Consider the following 22,328-nt stretch of genomic DNA (forward strand, 5'->3'; position numbering starts at 1 on the left):
GACTTTTTAGGCATAGATGCGGTTGGATGGCGGTCTATGTACTTTGTCGTAATGCCCAATTAAATCTCACTATACTTATCATGTCATGTATGTGCATTGTTATGCCCTCTCTATTTGTCAATTGCCCGACTGTAATTTGTTCACCCAACATGCTTTTATCTTATGGGAGAGACACCTCTAGTGAACTGTGGACCCCGGTCCATTCTTTTAATACTCGAAGTACAAATCTGTCTGCAATACTTGTTTTTCTGTTTTCTCTGCAAACAATCATTTTCCACACAATACGGTTAATCCTTTGTTACAGACAAGCCGGTGAGATTGAAAACCTCACCTGTTTCGTTGGGGCAAAGTACTTTGGTTGTGTTGTGCAGGTTCCACGTTGGCGCCGGAATCTCCGGTGTTGCGCCGCACTACATCCCGCCGCCATCAACCTCGCAACGTGCTTCTTGACTCCTACTCGGTTCGATTAAACCTTGGTTTCTTACTAAGGGAAACTTGCCGCTGTGCGCATCACACCTTCCTCTTGGGGTTCCCAACGGACGTGTCAACTACACGCATCAAGCAAATTTCTGGCGCCGTTGCCGGGGAGATCAAGACACGCTGCAAGGGGAGTCTCCACTTCTCAATCTCTTTACTTTGTTTTTGTCTTGCTTTATTTTATTTACTACTTTGTTTGCTGCATTATATCAAAACACAAAAAAATTAGTTGCTAGTTTTACTTTATTTACTGTCTTGCACTCTATATCAAAAACACAAAAAAATTAGTTTACTTGCATTTAGTTTACTTTTGTTATCATGTCTAGCTCTGTACCGGCTACTTCTTCACCTGAGGAATTAGTTTTTACTTTTAAACAAGGGGATGAGGAAAGTTTTAAAGATGCTTGGTCTAGGATTTTTTCTTCTTATCGTAAAACTGAACCTCAAATGACTCTAAGTTGCTCCTTAGTAATTTTTATTTTGGTCTTATGATTCGCTATAGGTATGCCTTGGATGCTCTAGTGGGAGGAGATTTCCTCCATTGTAATGGGGATCAAGCTTTTAATGCCATAAAGAAGTTGGTTGCATCACATGATTCATCTAATAATATTGATTCAGCCCTTATTAGCATTCATAATAGATTAAATACTCTTGAGACAAGTGCATCTCGCTTAAATGAAAATTATGGATACATTCGTAACCGTCTTGATCAAGTTTTAGTGAACTCTGAACCTTCATTGTGGAAACCTACTATTAAAATTGTCATAGGTAACCAAACTCTTCGTGCTAATTGTGATATTATGACTGAATTTTGCCTAATGCCTAAGGGGATTCATAAATCTTTGAAACTTTGGGAATTCATCGAAGGGGAGAAGGAATAACTCTTATTGATAACTCTGTTATAATTCCTAAAGGGATAGCTGCGGGTGTGCATACAACCATTCTTGGGATAACAATATCCGTTGATTACCTTGTCATTGAATGCGCAGGAACAGGACAAATCACACTCGGAAGATCCCTGCTGAAATTATTGGGAGCAGTCATAGACGTGAGAGAAGGGACCATAAAATTCACCTCTACACCCGGGGGTAGTCATATATTCCCTAAGCCAAAGAGTAAGGATAAGAAAGGTAAGGGTAAAGCCCAAGGTAATGTCAATGCTTCATCTCTCGATGTCACTTGAGATACACTTTCTGCGCCTAGCTGAAAGGCGTTAAAGAAAAGCGCTTATGGGAGACAACCCATGTTTTTACTCCAGTATTTTTGTTTTATATTTGTGTCTTGGAAGTTGTTTACTACTGTAGCAACCTCTCCTTATCTTAGTTTTGAGTTTTGTTGTGCCAAGTAAAGTCTTTGATAGTAAAGTAAGTACTAGATTTGGATTACTGCGCAGTTCCAGATTTCTTTGCTGTCACGAATCTGGGTCTACCTCCCTGTAGGAAGCTCAGAAAATTAAGCCAATTTACGTGCATGATCCTCAGATATGTACACAACTTTCATTCAATTTGAGCATTTTCATTTGAGCAAGTCTGGTGGCCTAATAAAATCCATCTTTACGGACTGTTCTGTTTTGACAGATTCTGTCTTTTATTTCGCATTGCCTCTTTTGCTATGTTGGATGAATTTCTTTGATCCATTAATGTCCAGTAGCTTTATGCAATGTCCAGAAGTGTTAAGAATGATTGTGTCACCTCTGAACATGTGAATTTTTATTATGCACTAACCCTCTAATGAGTTGTTTCAAGTTTGGTGTGGAGGAAGTTTTCAAGGATCAAGAGAGGAGTATGATGCAATATGATCAAGGAGAGTGAAAGCTCTAAGCTTGGGGATGCCCCGGTGGTTCACCCCTGCATATTCTAAGAAGACTCAAGCGTCTAAGCTTGGGGATGCCCAAGGCATCCCCTTCTTCATCGACAACATTATCGGGTTCCTCCCCTGAAACTATATTTTTATTCCGTCACATCTTATGTACTTTGCTTGGAGCGTCGGTTTGTTTTTGTTTTTTGTTTTGTTTGAATAAAATGGATCCTAGCATTCACTTTATGGGAGAGAGACACGCTCCGCTGTAGCATATGGACAAATATGTCCTTAGGCTCTACTCATAGTATTCATGGCGAAGTTTCTTCTTCGTTAAATTGTTATATGGTTGGAATTGGAAAATGCTACATGTAGTAACTCTAAAATGTCTTGGATAATTTGATACTTGGCAATTGTTGTGCTCATGTTTAAGCTCTTGCATCATATACTTTGCACCCATTAATGAAGAAATACTTAGAGCTTGCTAATTTGGTTTGCATATTTAGTTTCTCTAGAGTCTAGATAATATCTAGTATTGAGTTCGAACAACAAGGAAGACGGTATGGAGTCTTATAATGTTTACAATATGTCTTTTATGTGAGTTTTGCTGTACCGTTCATCCTTGTGTTTGTTTCAAATAACCTTGCTAGCCTAAACCTTGTATCGAGAGGGAATACTTCTCATGCATCCAAAATACTTGAGCCAACCACTATGCCATTTGTGTCCACCATACCTACCTACTACATGGTATTTATCCGCCATTCCAAAGTAAATTGCTTGAGTGCTACCTTTAAAATTCCATCATTCACCTTTGCAATATATAGCTCATGGGACAAATAGCTTAAAACTATTGTGGTATTGAATATGTACTTATGCACTTTATCTCTTATTAAGTTGCTTGTTGTGCGATAACCATGTTTCTGGGGACGCCATCAACTATTCTTTGTTGAATATCATGTGAGTTGCTATGCATGTCCTTCTTGTCTGAAGTAAGAGAGATCTACCACCTTTATGGTTGGAGCATGCATATTGTTAGAGAAGAACTTTGGGCCGCTAACTAAAGCCATGATTCATGGTGGAAGTTTCAGTTTTGGACACATATCCTCAATCTCATATGAGAATAATAATTGTTGCCACATGCTTATGCATTAAAGAGGAGTCCATTATCTCGTTGTCCATGTTGTCCCGGTATGGATGTCTAAGTTGAGAATAATCAAAAGCGAGAAATCCAAAATGCGAGCTTTCTCCTTAGACCTTTGTACGAGGCGGCATGGAGGTACCCCATTGTGACACTTGGTTAAAACATGTGCATTGCAAAGATCCGGTAGTCCAAGCTAATTAGGACAAGGTGCGGGCACTATTAGTATACTATGCATGAGACTTGCAACTTGTAAGATATAACTTTCATAACTCATATGCTTTATTACTACCGTTGACAAAATTGTTTCATGTTTTCAAAATAAAAGCTCTAGCACAAATATAGCAATCGATGCTTTCCTCTTTGAAGGACCATTCTTTTACTTTTATGTTGAGTCAGTTCACCTATCTCTCTCCACCTCAAGAAGCAAACACTTGTGTGAACTATGCATTGATTCCTACATACTTGCATATTGCACTTGTTATATTACTCTATGTTGACAATTATCTATGAGATATACATGTTACAAGTTGAAAGCAACCGCTGAAACTTAATCTTCCTTTGTGTTGCTTCAATACCTTTACTTTGATTTATTGCTTTATGAGTTAACTCTTATGCAAGACTTATTAATACTTGTCTTGAAGTACTATTCATGAAAAGTCTTTGCTTTATGATTCACTTGTTTACTCATGTCATTACCATTGTTTTGATCGCTGCATCCACTACATATGTTTACAAATAGTATGATCAAGGTTATGATGGCATGTCACTTCGAAATTATCTTTGTTATCGTTTTACCTCGCTCGGGACGAGCGAGAACTAAGCTTGGGGATGCTTGATACGTCTCCGACGTATCGATAATTTCTTATGTTCTATGCCATATTATTGATGATACCTACATGTTTTATGCACACTTTATGTCATATTCGTGCATTTTCCGGAACTAACCTATTAACAAGATGCCGAAGTGCCGGTTCTCGTTTTCTGCTGTTTTTGGTTTCGAAATCCTAGTAACGAAATATTCTCGGAATTGGACGAAACGAAGACCCGGGGGCCTATTTTGCCACGAACCTTCCGGAAGACCGAAGAGCATACGAAGTGGGGCCACGAGGTGGCGACACCACATGGCGGCGCGGCCAAGGGGGCCCGCGCCGCCCTATGGTGTGGGCCCCTCGTCGGGCCCCCGACTCTGCCCTTCCGCCTACTTAAAGCCTCCGTCGCGAAACCCCCGATGCGAAAAACCACGATACGGAAAACCTTACCGAGACGCCGCCGCCGCCGATCCCATCTCGGGGATTCTGGAGATCTCCTCCGGCACCCTGCCGGAGAGGGGATTCATCTCCCGGAGGACTCTACACCGCCATGGTCGCCTCCGGAGTGATGAGTGAGTAGTTCACCCCTGGACTATGGGTCCATAGCAGTAGCTAGATGGTTGTCTTCTCCTCATTGTGCTTCATTGTTGGATCTTGTGAGCTGCCTAACATGATCAAGATCATCTATCTGTAATACTCTATGTTGTGTTTGTCGGGATCCGATGGATAAAGAATACCATGTTATGTTAATTATCAAGTTATTACATATGTGTTGTTTATGATCTTGCATGCTCTCCGTTACTAGTAGAGGCTCTGGCCAAGTTTTTGCTTTTAACTCCAAGAGGGAGTATTTATGCTCGATAGTGGGTTCATGCTCGCATTGACACTCGGGACGATGACGTAAAGTTCTAAGGTTGTGTTGTGTTGTTGCCACTAGGGATAAAACATTGGCGCTATGTCCGAGGATGTAGTTGTTGATTACATTACGCACCATACTTAATGCAATTGTCTGTTGCTTTGCAACTTAATACTGGAAGGGGTTCGGACGATAACCTGAAGGTGGCCTTTTTAGGCATAGATGCAGTTGGATGGCGGTCTATGTACTTTCTCATAATGCCCAATTAAATCTCACTATACTTATCATGTCATGTATGTGCATTGTTATGCCCTCTCTATTTGTCAATTGCCCGACTGTAATTTGTTCACCCAACATGCTTTTATCTTATGGGAGAGACACCTCTAGTGAACTGTGGACCCCGGTCCATTCTTTTAATACTGAAATACAAATCTGCTCGCAATACTTGTTTTATCGTTTTCTCTTCAAACAATCATCTTCCACACAATACGGTTAATCCTTTGTTACAGCAAGCCGGTGAGATTGATAACCTCACTCGTTTCGTTGGGGCAAAGTACTTTGGTTGTGTTGTGCAGGTTCCACGTTGGCGCCGGAATCTCCGGTGTTGCGCCGCACTACATCCCGCCGCCATCAACCTTCAACGTGCTTCTTGACTCCTACTGGTTCGATTAAACCTTGGTTTCTTACTGAGGGAAACTTGCCGCTGTGCGCATCACACCTTCCTCTTGGGGTTCCCAACGGACGTGTCAACTACACGCATCAGTGCCAAGTTCCTCTCCTCGACCGCCTTGTGAGGCTTCCGATGTTGCTTTGATTGCACACAACTATGGCACTTAGAACCTTTGGCAATGGTGAAAGGCGACTGCTTCCATAGGCCCCCAAGCGAACAATTGCATAACCGTACCATTATGCACGTGCTCCTTCCGCCGGCGCTAGCGGGTCGGGTTAGGTTAGCCCCCAAAGATCCATATCGATTGTACCCTTGTATTGTACTCGTTGAAAGGGTATACGTACGGTGTACCCTTGTACTCCTTGAAAGGGTATAGGCTGTATGTACGTTTCGGTGCATGTACGTCGTCGGTGTATACGTCCGATGGATCGATGTGGTGGTCCTCGTCGGTTGTCACTTTCCATTCTCACGTACCTTCATCAGCTCGTCGCAGCCGCCGCCAGTCCGGCGATCTCCGATCTAGATCCGGCGTCCAACCTTGGCCCGAGTCCACCCCTCCCACGGCCGCCATTCATACCTAGAGTTTTGATCCCTCCGTCTTGTTGTAGCCGGTCGATCGCTCACCACCACCATTTGCACGTACCCCGGTTAATCGTAGCTAGCAGGCGTGGTTGGTTACCTCGGCGATCTCCTATCCTTCCCGCATCCGGTGGATCGCTGGCCGTCACCGCGGCGCGCACGACAATACGGCGGCGAACGTCTGAGTCATCCACCCTCCGCCTCCCCACGATCAACATATAGGTCGTTCCATTGCAAGGCAGAGCACCGCCGATCCCAACTTCCCGTGGCTGCCCAGATCGATTTCCACCGACGCCCGTAAGAGGTTAGCCCCCGTGCCACACTCGTTATTCTATTCTTATTCCATGTATACTTTATACGATGTATTGTCGCATTTGTGCTTAGGGTGTAATTTGTTGTTCAAAATTTTACCAATTTTTTCGTATATTTTTTGTTAATCAGCATTACACAATGAATTCCAAGCCGAGTTTTTATGTTGATTAGGTCAGTGATGTTGGTTTTATTTGATTAGATGGACGACTCTATGGCTTCTGGGATTGACAATGAGAAAGCAACTACAGACGTTGATGACTCTAGATGGGAGGCTTTTGATATTTCATCTTCAGAAGATGAATATGAAGTACCTTCGTCTGATGATGATGATAGCATTTTTGGTGATCCTGTATCTGAGTCTGATAATGTGAGTCACTCACATTTTCATGTTTTATCAGTACAATGTGCATGGGAATATTTTGTCCTTGAATTTTGCCTCCTTGTTGCAAATTTTGTAGATGGACATCGATGATGAAGACAACATAAGTGGTACAGATGATGAACCCACTTCTGAAAATACGAGTGATGTATGTTTTCTTTTATCTTACTTGCCTTCTTCCAGGTGAAGATGAATAAACATGTAATTTGCTATTTTCCTACAAATTGCGCAGGTTGTTGTAATCAGAAACAGTGAGCTTACCTACTACGGGGATTCTGATTTGGAAGACTTTGCTTATGAAGAGGATGTTCCTGAGCAGTCAAAATCATTAGAAGGGGGGGTTTCACAACTGTCAAAATCTGAATGCAAAAGCGAAGTAAAATTTTCTTTTGATGCATTGCAATGCATAATAGAACAAATCAAAGTGTCAATAACAATAACGCCATGTTTGTCATATTTGTTTAGGTGATAGGAAGTTCCCAGCTGGACCATACTAAGCAGGAAGATAGTAAGGATCCATATGATATTGATGCTGAAATGAGCAGACAGCGAAAGTATGAGGCTGTAAGGGCCATGATCTTTCTTTCCGAAGAGGCTGCCTATTATTTCTACAACAAGTATGCCAAAGAACATGGTTTTAGCATTCGACGCGAGAATAAAAAGGAACGCCTTGATGAATTAGGGACACCCACCATTCGGTATAGGCGGTTTCTTTGCTCCAGGGCTGGGCAACGTGAAAGCAAGTACTTAGAAATGGAAGGCCGAACGTATAGGCACCAACCTGAGTCTCGCTGCAACTGTGGTGCCCATTTCAGTGTGTCGTATAACAGAAAAAAGGGTGTTTGGACTGTTCTGAGATTTGACGACAATCACAACCATAAGCCTGCTACAGGCTGATCAAATCGCTTTTCTTCGGTCTCATAGAAAGATCAAGGCTCATCGGAAATCTAGGATCATGTCACTGGGATCTGCTCGGGATGAGATTATTCAACATTATGAGGACATTTATCGGTGACAACTGGAAAATACAGCAGGGTAGGATTTGTAAGAAAGGATCTTTACAACATGTCTTGCCGTGAAAAGAGGAAGATGATTGCAAAGGGTGACGCCAACACAACCATTGGCATTATGGAGAAGAGGAAGCGAGATGATCCTGAATTCTATTTTGATTACAAGCTTGGTAAAGGTGGAAAATTGTTACACCTGTTCTGGTGTGATTCTCGGCCTCGGCGAGGACTATGCCGACTTCGGTGACGTGCTGGTGTTTGACAGCACGTACAAAACAAATCGGTATGCTATGCCGTTCATACCTTTTGTGGGAATAAACAATCACCGCCAGACTACTGTTTTTGCATCATAGCATCCATGATAGGACTTGATACCAAAAATATCTCTTTTTTTCCCTTGCAAGATCATGCTGTGGTCGAACTGTCTTCGTCGTTCGCTTCCTTCTACCCACACTGCGGCTACTTCGGAGGTTGTAGGTGCATTGTATCTCCTCTGGTCCATCCTTTGGTCGAGGTTTAGTGTGATGCGATAATCATCAACATCCTCAACCTGTCCCATACTCCGTAGATGTTCAGAGTATGGGTTTCCACGAAGTATGTTGACCATTTGTGTGATTACTTCTTTGTCTTTTGCGCATTGCTCTTTGCGGCAGCTACGATATCTGTGTTCTAAATTGGGGTCATCATCAAAGAAGTAGAGCTCCAGGTGACTTCCTTGTAGACCATCTACTCTGCCAAATGACCTTATGTTGTGGTACATTTGGCCATGAGCACGAAAAGTGTAGATAGGATGCTTTGATGTGTTAGTGGTATCGCCATCAAGGTTGCAGTATAGTGAGGTGAACGAGAAATGTCCATTGAAAAACCTTATGTTATCACGGAAATGGCTAGCATCAGGGTCTTGACTCGTCCAAAGCCTCTCGAGCTCGGGTGGTGTAACCGTGTTGGCTAGCTTGATCTGCCCATTACGACAAGCAAAACCCCGGTGGCTCATGCTCGAACCTTTTTGCACCACAATGTTTATGTATGCAATCGTCAACGGACTTGAGAATGTGTGTTTCAATTGGCATTTTGTTGTACACCATGTCATATGGATGCTGGGACGTTTGGAACCGAAGCGAGCCATCATTGATCTCATCTCGTTTCCACATCCTCATCGGCATCATGTTCTGAAATGATGGATAAAAACATTAGTCATAATATTATGTGCAATGTGTGCACAATATGGCATGTAACATGATCAAATTACCTTGTCCGGCAAACATGTATCCTTCCTCATCTTCGGAGTCTTCTTCCAATATGACACCCTCATCCTCACCTGAAGTATAACTATCTATCATTGACAACATGTTTCAAATATATATTAATGAATATGGGAAAACATATACCATTGGCTGGTGACTGTGTTTGAAGTTGTTGAACAATCTCGTATGTTGGAGGCGTAGTATCTGTGTACATAGCATTAAAGTATATGTGCCAGCTGCTACACTTTTTAGGAAAACAACACATAGAAATAAGTTATAAATAGTAGCCGCTTGAGCATGTTTCAAATAGGCATGTAATGAATACATGGTGAATTCTTACCGTCATCATTGGCTGGTAATTGTGTTTGATTTTTTTGAACAATCTGCGGCATTGGAGGTGTCGGCGGCGTAGTTTCTGCGAACACCAAATGAAAGTATGGGCATTAGAATCGTTAACGACTTAACTGGAGAAAAAGAAAAATGAAGAGATGAAAATTACCATAGTTAAGAATGGTTGATTGCGTTGGCGTCTCTGTACCATCTTCCATGGTTATAGATGGATTTTGATCCGCTGATGCAACCACATGCTTCTTACAATTTGCATAGAATGCTTCATTTCGTAGACCTAGCAACGCATGCCTTTCTCCAGGTGTTACATGTTTTCTCCGTGATATATTACTAACTTCCATGTTAGGGGTCACCTCCCTTGAGATTTGCTCTGTAGTAGGTTCGATATAAATTGGGGTTCCGCTGAAATCAGGGATATGCCAATCACATGTGGGTATGTAACCTTGAGGACCAGGGGCATTAAAAACCAGTTCAGGGGTCCAACATGGGTTCTCCATGGCGTTGGATTCTTTGCTCGGATCGTTGCGTCGTGAGTTTCGAGAGTCTTCTTAGAAGACTTTTGTTCGAGAGTCATATCGGCATAACGGAGCCTTTCCCTTGCACGTTTTGCTTCAATTTGATCTGAAAACATGACATTATATATATAAAAATTTGAGCACTTAGCTTTGAAAACATCATCACTAAGAAATCCAGTTGGCTAGAAGCAACAGGGAAACATGAAAGTATTTCCTTACCAGCTAATTTTATTTTTTGTTGATATGCAACATGTTTTTTTGCTAGTACTTCATTTTTCTCATTGGAATTCATTTGTGCATATCGTTCCCTTTTCCGCTCACGTTCCCTTTTTTGTGATTCTTCCCTTTCCGTGCTATGCATCTCTGCATTTCGTTCCCTGCTTCGTTGCCTCTTCAAATCATTTGGAAATATGGGTGTTGTTTGAATGCTGATTGATGTGGGTCCATCAACAGTTTCTACACATCAAAAAATACAAGGAATGTATCTATATCAGGCATGAATTAGTAGATAACTGCATTAATTTTATTTGAAAATCGGCTGCCTTTATACCAGTGATGATGCTTTGTTGCTCTTTAGATGACACATGAGCTGTATGCATTTGATATGCTTGAGTTTCACCAGAGTCCACATTTTCCTTGTTTGTAGCTGTGTATCCTGGTTAAATCCAAAGATCATGTGGATTAGCTACAACATCCATGAATTAGTAGACAGTTGCATTAATTTTCTTACAAAATTAGCTGTCTTCGTACCATTGACTATGCTTTCTTGCCCTTGAGATGAAATATGAGCTGTATGCATTTGGTATGCTTGATCTTCACCAGGGTCCACATTTTCCTTGTTCGTAGCGGTGTCTCCTAGTTACATCCAAAGATCATGTGGATTAGCTACATTAGAGAAGAATTAGTAGATTGTTGCATTCATGTGGATTAGTTGCATTATAGACATGAACTGTGCAATGGTGGGATTTAGCATTGTACTTTTGTCAAATACAAATACTTGTATGGAGCTAAATTGCACCTTTAACAGCGGCCATGATTTGTAGTTGAGAGAGTGCAGATGGACCTCCATGTGACTCTGATGTGCATGTAACAGAAGATGTGCATTGTAGCTTAGCTTTCTTTTGTTGATAGGATTCACGACGCTTCCTAAGCATCTCATCTTTCTTATCTTTATCCATTTCTGCATATCTTCGTTGAGCACGTTGTCTATTGCGTTCTTTGGCATCCGTAGGTTCCCCTCCATTACTGTTATCGATGACACCTAATAAAACACAAGACACCATCAGTTGTTGAGCATCTATTGAATCACTCACAAAAAATATAACATAGTTTTTTACTTGTGTTGAGGATGTTGGACAAATCTTTGAAAGGAGTACGTTCACTTGATCGTGTCGGCGAATCCATCTGCAATGTTAAAATTGGCAAGGGTCCTCAAATTTTATTTCTCAATGCACATAATACCGAACGTAATAACAAGACAATATTATTCTTCTGACAAAGTCTCCTGAATGTACTCAGGAGTTCATTGTACCCTGTGGTTGATTCTTCTGAGTTTGATAAGCTACTTGAGAAAAAGCAATTCAATTAATTTTTCTCTGCACCAGATAGACAGATAAGCTACTTGATACCCTACTAATAGCATGCTAGCACAAGGCTGATGAATCACCATTGACAGAGATCAGCGACCAGGGACCCTGCAGTTAAGTTTCTGCTCGTCTAATGGATTTTCTTGCATTCTGTCAAAGGTATATAGACAACTAGTGGCCGTACCTATGCTACGAAAGCTCAACTGGATATGATTTATCCTGACAATGCCATTTTTTCAGTTAAGGTGATTTGACTTACTGCCGCGTCAAACAATACCTGGAATGCTGGAGCTATGGCGAGAAACAATGGCGTGAAGGTTCCTGTACGATGATGGCAACGAGATGATGCGACGGCGGGCGCGTTCAGCGGGCGAAACTCGGAGGGGGCGACCGTATGCGGTGACCATAAGCGGTGCGTGACTTCAGGAGCAGCAGGCGTGGGCGCAGGGCGGCAGGTGGCGGACGAAACTCGGAGGCGGCGGACGAAACTCGGAGGCGGCGATCCTGTCAAAGGTATAGTCAACTAATGGCCGTACCTATGCTACGAAAGCTCAACTGGATATGATTTATCCTGACAATGCCATTTTTTCAGTTAAGGTGATTTGACTTACTACTGCGTCAAACAATACCTGGAATGCTGGAGCTATGGCGAGAAACAATGGCGTGAAGGTTCCTGTACGATGATGGCAACGAGCTGATGCGACGGCGGGCGCGTTCAGCTGGCGAAACTCGGAGGCGGCGACCGTAGGCGGTGACCGTAAGCGGTGCGTGACTTCAGGAGCAGCAGGCGTGGGCGTCGGGCGGCAGGCGGCGGACGAAACTCGGAGGCGGCGGACGAAACTCGGAGGCGGCGATCCTGGCTACAATCGGAGGCGGCGCGTAAATTCAGGAGGCTGCTCGTGACTTCACGAGGCTTGCCATACCTTAAAGCACACGCGGGAAATAGAATCCTGTTTGGTTACGGAAAGGAAACGTTTTTATGGCTGTGCAGTGAAGGAATGTAATGCGATATGTGATTGTTTCATGCGATCTCTGATTGTAATGCGATCCATGGTGAACAATTTCCTTTCCTGGAATGTGCTGTACTTGCCTATTTTATTTGCCGTGCTGAATTTGTTCGAGGCAAGGTGGGAGGGCAAAAACGTCTCATCAAAAATATGCTTGACGAAACCCCATACCGGAGGAAACAGAACACGTTCCTCCTTTTTATATAGTAGAGATAGAGATAGAGATATGTATACCATTAGTATGTAGAGATCGACACAATGATCGCCGAGAGACCATCCACCATCGGCAATACACAAACCAAACCGCCCACCTGCATGCATGCAGTTAATTAGGTACCTACCTAGTATTAAATATGGTATGCCTCGTTTTCCTTAAGTTTTGTTTGACGAGAAGACATCCCACGCCACGAAGCATCCAGAGGTGAAAAACAGAATTCAACACAAGCCCGTCATCTCCTCCCCGCCCCACATCATCTCTCTTTCCTTATCAAAAATCAAAACTCCCTCAGCTCTATATATACAAGTCTATCGGCTCACACCGCGTGTGGATTGCGCATGTAACTATGACTTAGACTTTGACTCTTGCTCGGAGAGGAGAGGAGAGGCCATGCTGCTCTGGACGCGTTTGGGCACCGTCAGCACCGGCCGATCGGAGGCGAACGAGAAAAGGGAGGCCGATTAGAGAAGATCTGGGAGGGGGGAGGCGTCGGCGACGATAAGGATTGTGATGAGCGGCGAGAACTGCAGGGCGTCTTAAAACAGCGGCGGCAGCGGGTGGTTGCACGCAATAACTCCGGCGCGGACGGCCACGCGGCCATGCACGACGAGACGCGTCCCTGCGTCGCCTGGGAAAACAGGGACGACATTAACGTCGCTTGACCAAAGGTAGGCGACGGGGTTTTAGCCTCCGTGCCGCTGACGGGTCGGCCCCGCCACTCCCCGCCTCGCTTTTCGTTGTGTCCGGCGTGCCCGGTGCGTCCCCTGTGGGATGGGGACGGGCTCGGGGCGCCGGACACCGTATGGGGGCGCGCCGGACAAAAATGGGCTTTGGGGGACGCCGCTGGAACGGTTTTTTTGTCCGGCGCTCCAAATCCCTTTGGGGGACGCGGCTGGAGATGCTCTTATCCATGATGAAGTAACTGTTGTGAGAAGAATGTCACCCCATATGGAGACTCGGAGAGGATTGTGCGCTTTCACGAAACATGTATGAGAGGCAACTTGATGGCTCCCCCCCCCCCCCCCCCCCCCCTACTCCCACCTCCCGCAGCCATCTCTCCGGCCATCTCCCGGAACCATATGATACGTACGAGGCAGAGGATTCATACACAACCAATTAATGCCACACCAAGCGATCTTTTCGGATGTAAAAAGACGAAACTTGTCTCACAAAAAGCCTTATCTTTAACATCAAATTTTGTATGTTTTACGCAGCCCATATGACTAGTCAATTTTTCATGGAAAAACATTGTGCGGACATAGCATGTGAAGATGTAAACGTGAATTTTTGATTTGGATGTTTTTAACAATTAAAAATATATCAAGAATGCATTTATATTAAAATGAGCATATGCACCCAAGAGCCAAACATCACTCCCATAAGTCTATATATACTCTCGATTTTTATATGTTAGAGACGTTTGGCCCAAAGAATGATTGGTATGGCAATGATTCCATGAAAATATTCTCTTATATACTATATATACTTTTGATTTTTCTATCTGTAATAATGAACTAGAAATCTCTATCAAGATTTATTTTAGCATATGGAGGATACACAGAGAGATATAAGCACTTTATTGATGCAAGTGAAACAAAATATTATGAGAAAACATGTTATTGCTGATTTTATTATTTTCTGACAATTAATATGATTAAGATTACATATTTTTTAAGGCTTCTAAATATATTGAAATAAATATTTATTAAAGAATACTATGAGAAAACATGTTATTGCTAATTTTATTATTTTCTCACAACTAATATGATTAGGATTAAATATTTTTCTAAGGCTTCTTAATATATTGAAAGCAATATTTATTAGATAATATTAGCTATGTTTGTGAGTTAAAAAATCGAGTTATAAAGAACTATAAAACATTAGTATAAATAATTATATTTATTTTGACTCGACTGTATGTCCACAAAGTGCATGGATTAGCTATGGATTGGAAGTTGGGGTTATATATTTGTCTTAACTTGCGTGAAGAAAGAATTCCAAATAACCCCCCTAAGTATCCGGTTTTTAACGGAGAACCCCCTCAAGTTGAAACAGAGTACTTAACCCCCTAACTATGAAATACCGGGTAATTAATCCCCCACAAGAGAAGGGCAGTTTTGCTTGGCGGTATTGCAATATGGACAGTGATTTAATCTCCCCTACCGTCTCCTCGGCCCCTGCTCTGACCTGTATGCCTCCTCACTACCCCTGCTCCTCTCCATTTAGGGCCCCTCCTCTATCCTCTATCTATGTCGCCAGCGGCTTCGATCCTTCCTCCCGCACTGCAGCACAACCTGACAACATCCCGCCAGATCCTGCACTTCTTTTTCCACCGCCATGTTGCTCCTTGTGTCTGCCGTGCGTGCACGCTGGATCATGCGCTAGCCTGTGTTTACGCCCAGCTCCGCTCGCCTGGCACACTCCGGCAGACGCCCGCGTTCAATCCCTCATCGGTTCCCCTTTGTCGCGCCTAGGTGCACATTTGTTGTCTGCCAAGGACGATGGCCCTTGTTTCGTTGCTCCTGCCCGACCTGGTCACATGTTTGACTTCCCGGTGGTCTTGAGATGTTGAGGTGATGCTTGTCCGCGGCTTCCCAACCAAGGTCGCTTGTTGCTGCTGTTGATGTGTTCTTGCTCAAATTGTTGAATTTTGAGGACGGGTCGACCTCAAGTTGCCGCCTGCTGTAGGTGTAAAAAATCCCCAAAGAAAAAGTCGGTGTTCTCACCGCCAGCGAAGGACATGGGAATGGAGATGAACCTCTACATGGACCTGGAGCCGAAGGACCTCTTCCTCCTCCTCCTCATGGATGGCGACGACATGAGCGCGCGACCGCTGGAACTCCTAGCGCTAAACTACGTATGCGTCACGGTGTTGGCGAGACGCGCACTTGAGTTCCGCCATGGAAGGAGGGCGCTGCGGAAACCTCTCCACATCAGCTATACTGCCAACGCAAATTGCTCTCGTCCTGGGGGGGGGGGGGTCAATTACCCGGTATTGCATAGTTAGGGGGGTTAAGTGCCCAGGTTCAAACTTGACGGGGTTCTGGGTCCGAAACCCCATACTTAGGGGAGTTATTTAGACTTCTTTCGTTGTGTGGAAGATTGTGTGATCGTCTTAAGTTGAAGCAGTTAATCTTTATCGTGCGTAAAGTTAATACGAGCTTGTACTGAACATCATGGCGCACTACACGGCGAAATCGCAAGTTCAACACTACGCCGACAAAGCCATTATGTTCATCCGCATGATCCCCTCTGAATTTGTAAACAAAAAGATAGGTTGATTGTACTACTGGATTTATCTGTTATGGGATAAACGAAAAGCAGCGCAAATTTGTTGAAACCCCGGTTCGTGGAAAAGGCAGGAAACGAAGAGGGTAGGGTTATGTAGGAAAAAACTCAATTGTGACACATCGTCAGCTAGTCGCTATATATTGCCCCATGTTCTATATCCAACATTTTTCTATCGTTGGCGTGTCAACCAGGTTTAGTTTGGTTTGTCCGTTAAAATAATTCAAGTATTATAATTCTCCTATCTCGATCAGTACGGCTTGATCTCGTCCGATGTGTGTCAATCATTAAGCGGTGCGCGCAATTTGAAAAACTGGATACCAATCATGCAAGGAAAAAATGCCATTAAGAAACGTCTGATTGTCCTTCATCTTAGTATATCACGCAAGTCCAAAGCATATTCACATAGGTTCGTAGGATATCCCCTTGTACGGCCTGGAGCAGCCGAAATTCGGAACGGTCAACCATGAGGCATCATAATAGTCAAATATCCATCGGGAGGGCCCACCGGCCAGAGAGAGTGAGGCTGGCCGTCGCGTCACGCCCACACTCGTCTTCCCATCGATCATGTCCCTGTCTCTCGGACGTGTTCCAGTTTCCAAACCTGCTAGCTGCCCTCCTGAAAACCTGGAAAAATAGCCTTCCTCGATCTTCCATCTCCCTTCTCTCCAAACTCCGATCAAGGGGCCATAGGTAGCACAAAGGAAGGAAGGGTATGGAGGAAGCAGAAGGCGGCGTTGGTCGCGGTGGCGGCGGCCACGACGACGACGCAGAAGACAGAGCGGATGTGTACTGCGCGGTGGGGAAGGATGCGGGGAGGGAGTGGAGGGCGAACCTGCGATGGGTGCTGGCAGACTTCCCCCGGAGCCAGAGCCACCGCCGGCTGGTGCTAGTGCTCGCCCACGTCCACCGCCCGCCGCAGCGCATCAACATGAGTATGTTCAATTACTTCATCCCTATATCTACCCCGGTCTGCATTAGCTACCTTGATTATCTTCGGTTATCCATCCAGTTAGCTAGCCAAGCCCCATGCCTAACTCAATCCCATGTCATGGCGAAATCATCTTTACTCATGTAACTCCGAAAACACATTGGTTTGAAGTTATGAAATTCAGGTGGGGACTATTTCCCCCGGTGAAAATTTCCAAAAAAATCCCTTATTTGATAAGGTACTTACTTCATGTAATTCTCAGTCAAATGTGAAAAGAATTAGCTTAATTTTAAGTTAACTAGGAATTAGCTTAATTTTAAGTTAACTAGGAATTAGCTTAAGTATGAGTCGATCTTTAGACCATTAGCTTGCTTCCTGTATTCGTGCTAGCATCCTAAGTTGTGAACCATTAGATTGCTTCGCGATTTATGCTAGTCAGAGCTATAAAATGAGTTGCAAGTGAGAAAATATCCTAGGCTATTAGATTGCTTCTTGCATAATTCGTGTTAATCATGCGTTGCCAAAGATTTAATGATGTCACCTAAATGAAACTTATGTTAATTCTTAGTCTGAGAATGAGTGACTTCCCAATAATTCCGTAGTTCCTTGCACAAAATACTCACTTTAGGTGTCTTTTGCACAAACCACCAGTTGTACATCTAAGCCGTTGTTGTAGGGAGGTCCATATTTAGAATTAATCTATTTAATACCGAATCTGATGGTCAAGAACCACGTGTTAGTGATTATGTGTGATGTCCACGTGTCATCAAGTAGCCTCTTTCAAACATTTCCAAAATATAAAAAACCGCAATAATTGAGATCCTAAAAAATTCCTACCGCATTCCTTTGAATCAAATGAGCCCTCAATTTTTCCGTGCATGGGCAAGGGAGTGGTTGTAAACTATTAACCATGGTTACCGGGTATTTGCATACAAAATTTGAGTTCAAATTACAAGAATATTTAAATATTCTCAGTTGGTGATGGTTACCGTCGGGTAACCGGTTTATAACCATATGGGACACATCCAAATTTCAAACACGGCCGAAGTTTTTTGGGTGAGAAGCCCATTTATGAGAGGGGGCATGCAAATCTGTTAACCGGTCGGTAATCGCGGTAAATCAACCGGCAACCAATTCCGGGCTCCTCATGCGTCTGACATTTATGGTTGCAAGCAACATACAAGCTGACTCAAGTTGTGTCGCAGTGGGGGCATGGGTCCCGGTGAGCCAAGTTGCGGAGCACGAGGTCGCCGCGTACAGGAAGATGGAGGAGGACAAGGCTAGCAAGGCCCTCGACGATCTCGTCTGCTTGTGCAAAACTCAAGGGGTTTGTTCACACCAACTCCCTTCCACGATTGTCTATGTCGGCATCTTCACGCACACACATGATCATCGTCGTTTTAATCCCCACCATGTAGACATTTAGCTGCAGTAGTCAATGTCATCAACAATTCCATAGCAGGGATGCTGAATTGGACTCCCATTTTGATTCTTGATTAGGTTCACGCGCGCAAGCTGGTCGTCACGGTGGATGACACGACGAAAGGCCTGATCCAGCTCGTCGATGACCATGAAGTCGCCGAGCTTGTCATGGGCGCCGCTTCCGACCGGGCCTACACGAGGTATCCGCCTACCTGCCTACTCTCTTCGCTACGTGTAATTTTGGACCATCGGTGTTGGTGTGGGCATTGTGAATTCAAAATGTCAGAGTTATCAGATTTATTCCTAGATAGATATATGCAGTGTGACTTTCTGATGTAATGGACCATGTATGTGATGGTTGTTTGTGGTCAGGAAGATTCGGGCCCCTAAGTCTAAGAAAGCATTGGCGTTGCAACAGAAGGCAAACCCTAACTGCAGGATCTGGTTCATCTGTAAAGGAAACCTCATCTGCACCAGGTACGTGTGTGTACATGGATTTCCACGTCGGGATCGAGTAACAGCATAACTCTAGCAAGAAAACATCAAATGTTTTTTTATGGCAGATAATTAGAATATGAAGTCTGGGACATCTTTAATGCTTTTCGCTCTATTTAAGATGATGATGTTAATTCTCCACAGGGAGGTCACCGAGAAGCAAAGCAGGGCGGCAACATCCACGGCTAGCACGAGCCCAAGGTCAAGCACTTCCGGCGAGCCAATATATACTCTGGACGACACGGCCAGGGCTTCTGTACGTCAAACTCGGAGCAGGCATGACATCGACAATGCCACCGACCACAACGTCGAGGACATCGCTCACCAAGCAGCTGTTGAAACTGCAGAGGCCGAAGGGGGCTCACCCACCGGCTTGCATCCAATACAGGAGGGTGGAGAGGAACTGTCGACGCATTCGAGCTACAGTCCGGTACGTGTGCAGGCAACATTCCGTAAAGCAGCATTTCAAAGTTCTGGAAACTTGAAATAATCCACACATGTACATATTACCTTTGATACATACTCATATAAACTTTCAAGGCAAAATACGACTATATGTTGTCTACACACAATAAAAAACTTAAAACTTGCACAGTAAGTCTGAAGATAATATGTGTAAGAAAAAATACTTGGGCTCCTTTGATTTAAAGGATAGGAAAAGCATAGGAATATGAAAGGTATAGGATTGGAATGGCATGTCTACTTAAAACCTATAGGAAGATGAAGTTTGTTTGATTGTAGCAAAGGAATTTTTCCATGAGGCATGAGCTAATGCTTTTTTCCTATAGGAATTACACTACAAGATTCCTATAGGAATATTTCCAATAGGATAGGTTCCTATGAATCAAACAACATGTATAGGAATTTTTCCCATAGGAACCAAATCCTACACAATTCCTTTGCAAATCCTTTGAATCAAAGGAGACCTTATTTTCTTTGAAGCTTTAAAGTAGAAGTTTCTGATTTTTGAAGAATCGGATCCACCTAGATCCGGGTTTCACTAGCTATTTCCGTGAAATCTATTCGCTTCAAATAGTTGATCTCCATAAACACAACTCGCAAATATGACATTATTCTGATTTATCTGATGGATGTGTACAGGCGAGCGACGCGGAGAGCACGCCGAAGGGCGAGGCGAGGTGTCGGAGTGAGGCGGAAGAGCGGCTAGCGATGGAGCAGGACAGGCGGGAGATCGACGCCATATTCAACAAGATACGGAAGGTGGACCGCCGCAGCGCCAAGCTCGAGCTCCATGTCGCCGGCTCCGAGCGCGCTATGGGCAAGCTCAATGTCAGGAGGCCCGTGTCGCGTTCCTTGCTCGACGTGCTCAGGTTGGGGCGCCGGCGTGAAGAACCTGCGGCCGTGGAAGAATCCATTGCTGCGGTCGGTGGTGGAGATCCAGGTGGGAGTTTCTTGCGGCTCGGTTTGTTGGAGGTGGAGAAGGCCACCGGGTCCTTCAACGATTCTGCCAGAATCAGCGGCGGCGTGTACAGAGGGTCCCTGCACCGCATGAGCGTTGTTGTGAAGGTCATTTCCCCAGACGTCGCCGTCAACGAGGCGCGGTTCGCGCGTGCGGCGGATTCTATGGCCAGGGCAAGGCACCCCGGCCTTGTCAGGCTCATCGGTGCGTGCCCGGAGGCGCGCATCATGGTGCACGAGCTCGTGTCGGGCGGGAACTTGGAGGACCGTCTCGCCGTCAACGCGCCACCGCTGCCATGGCACGTGCGGTTCGACATCGCATACCAGACCTGTTCCGTGGTGTCCTACCTCCACTCGACGGACACGGTGCACGGCGATGTCCGGCCAACGAACATCCTCCTCGGGGACGAGCGGTGCTCCTCGATCAAGCTCGCCGGCCTCGGCATGAGCAGGCTCGCGGCGCCAAAGCTGGGCGGCACGGTAGCGCTGGCGTACGTGGACCCGCGGTACCTAGCGACGGGGGAGCTTACCCCGCAGTGCGACGTGCACGCGCTAGGCGTGCTCCTGCTCCGGCTAGTCACCGGCAAGCCGGCGTCCGCGGCGAAGAAGGCGGCGCGGGAGGCCGCAACCGGCGGGGGCAGGGCCTGGCACGAGGTGGTGGACGCGAGCGCGGGAGGGTGGCCGATGGAGCGCGCCACGGAGGTGGCGATCCTCGGGCTGAAATGTTGCCACGTGAGTGACGGCCGAGCACCGCCTCGTCCGGCCGCCGAGCTGCTGGAGGAGGCGCGGGGCGTGCTGGAGTCTCCGACGAGCGCCGCGCCGGGGCGGACGTGATCGTCCATGTCTTCCTACTTCCGCGGCGGACGTCATCGTAGATTGTAGCGAGCAGTAAAAGTTGCGACCGCTTGAAGAGCAGATTTAATTTGTTCTTTTTCGATTTCGAAATTGTGTTGGAATTGCTGATCGATGGTATAGAATAGGAGACTAGCAATTGATCTGGTCAACTGTTTTGAAAATTTGCAGTGCACGGTACACTGAACCAAAGTTTGGCGTTTCAACAAAAAGAAGAGAAAAACTTAACACACGATTTTAACTTCTACACCAATCAAAAACATATTATGCAGATTTGAAAATCTCACTTCCATTTCAAAAATACCTCACCAACATCATCCATCGTCCCGAAGCGTCGTCTTTCCATGTTCATTCTTGTGTGTCCAACGCCGCCGGATGTCCATCTAAGCCAGGCAAGGCTTGACTGACTTTGCAATCTCCAAACTCAGGTGACGGTGAGCAAGTGACATGTTGAACCATCATATGTGGGGTACTGGGGTCCACATGCCAGAGACTCAAAGGCATCACACAGAGTCAGTAGCCCAAAGTTAGTGAATCTGAGTCAATCAAGGCCATTGGAGGTGATACTTAACCGTCAGTTAACTTCATCGAAAAAAACCCATCAGTTAACCAGAGGTTGGAGCCAAAGATTGGCAGTGGGGATCGCACAGTCTACCCTCTAAATAAGCCCGTCATTGGTGTTGCTGCTCAGCTTCGATCTAGTGGAGGTGTTCTTGTTCTTCTTCTTGGCCGGCATGGTGACGTAAGGAAGATGGAGGGAACAATTGCTGCTGCAAGATCTGGGTGGCACGGGAGCTGTTCGCGAGCGAAACACACGGTGGCCGACGTTGCTGCCGTGATCTTTGGCCGGCATGGCGGCCCTTCTACAACCTCTATTGCGGAGGCAGTTTCTTTGATCCCTCGCTGGAGCTCGGTGCCTCTAGGAAGCCAAGTGGTTTGTCCCGGATTCTCGGCAGTGGCCGGAGGCGGGATCTCGC

At 45.1% G+C, this 22,328-nt stretch overlaps 1 pseudogene; it reads left to right on the forward strand.

Moving 5' to 3' along the window:
- The first annotated feature begins 16,947 nt into the window (after nucleotides 1-16,947).
- On the forward strand, nucleotides 16,948-21,381 carry LOC124691144 (annotated as a pseudogene).
- The last annotated feature ends 947 nt before the right edge of the window (nucleotides 21,382-22,328 follow it).

The sequence above is a fragment of the Lolium rigidum genome, chromosome 2 (assembly GCF_022539505.1).
Source record: "Lolium rigidum isolate FL_2022 chromosome 2, APGP_CSIRO_Lrig_0.1, whole genome shotgun sequence".
NCBI classification, from domain to species: Eukaryota; Viridiplantae; Streptophyta; class Magnoliopsida; order Poales; family Poaceae; genus Lolium; species Lolium rigidum.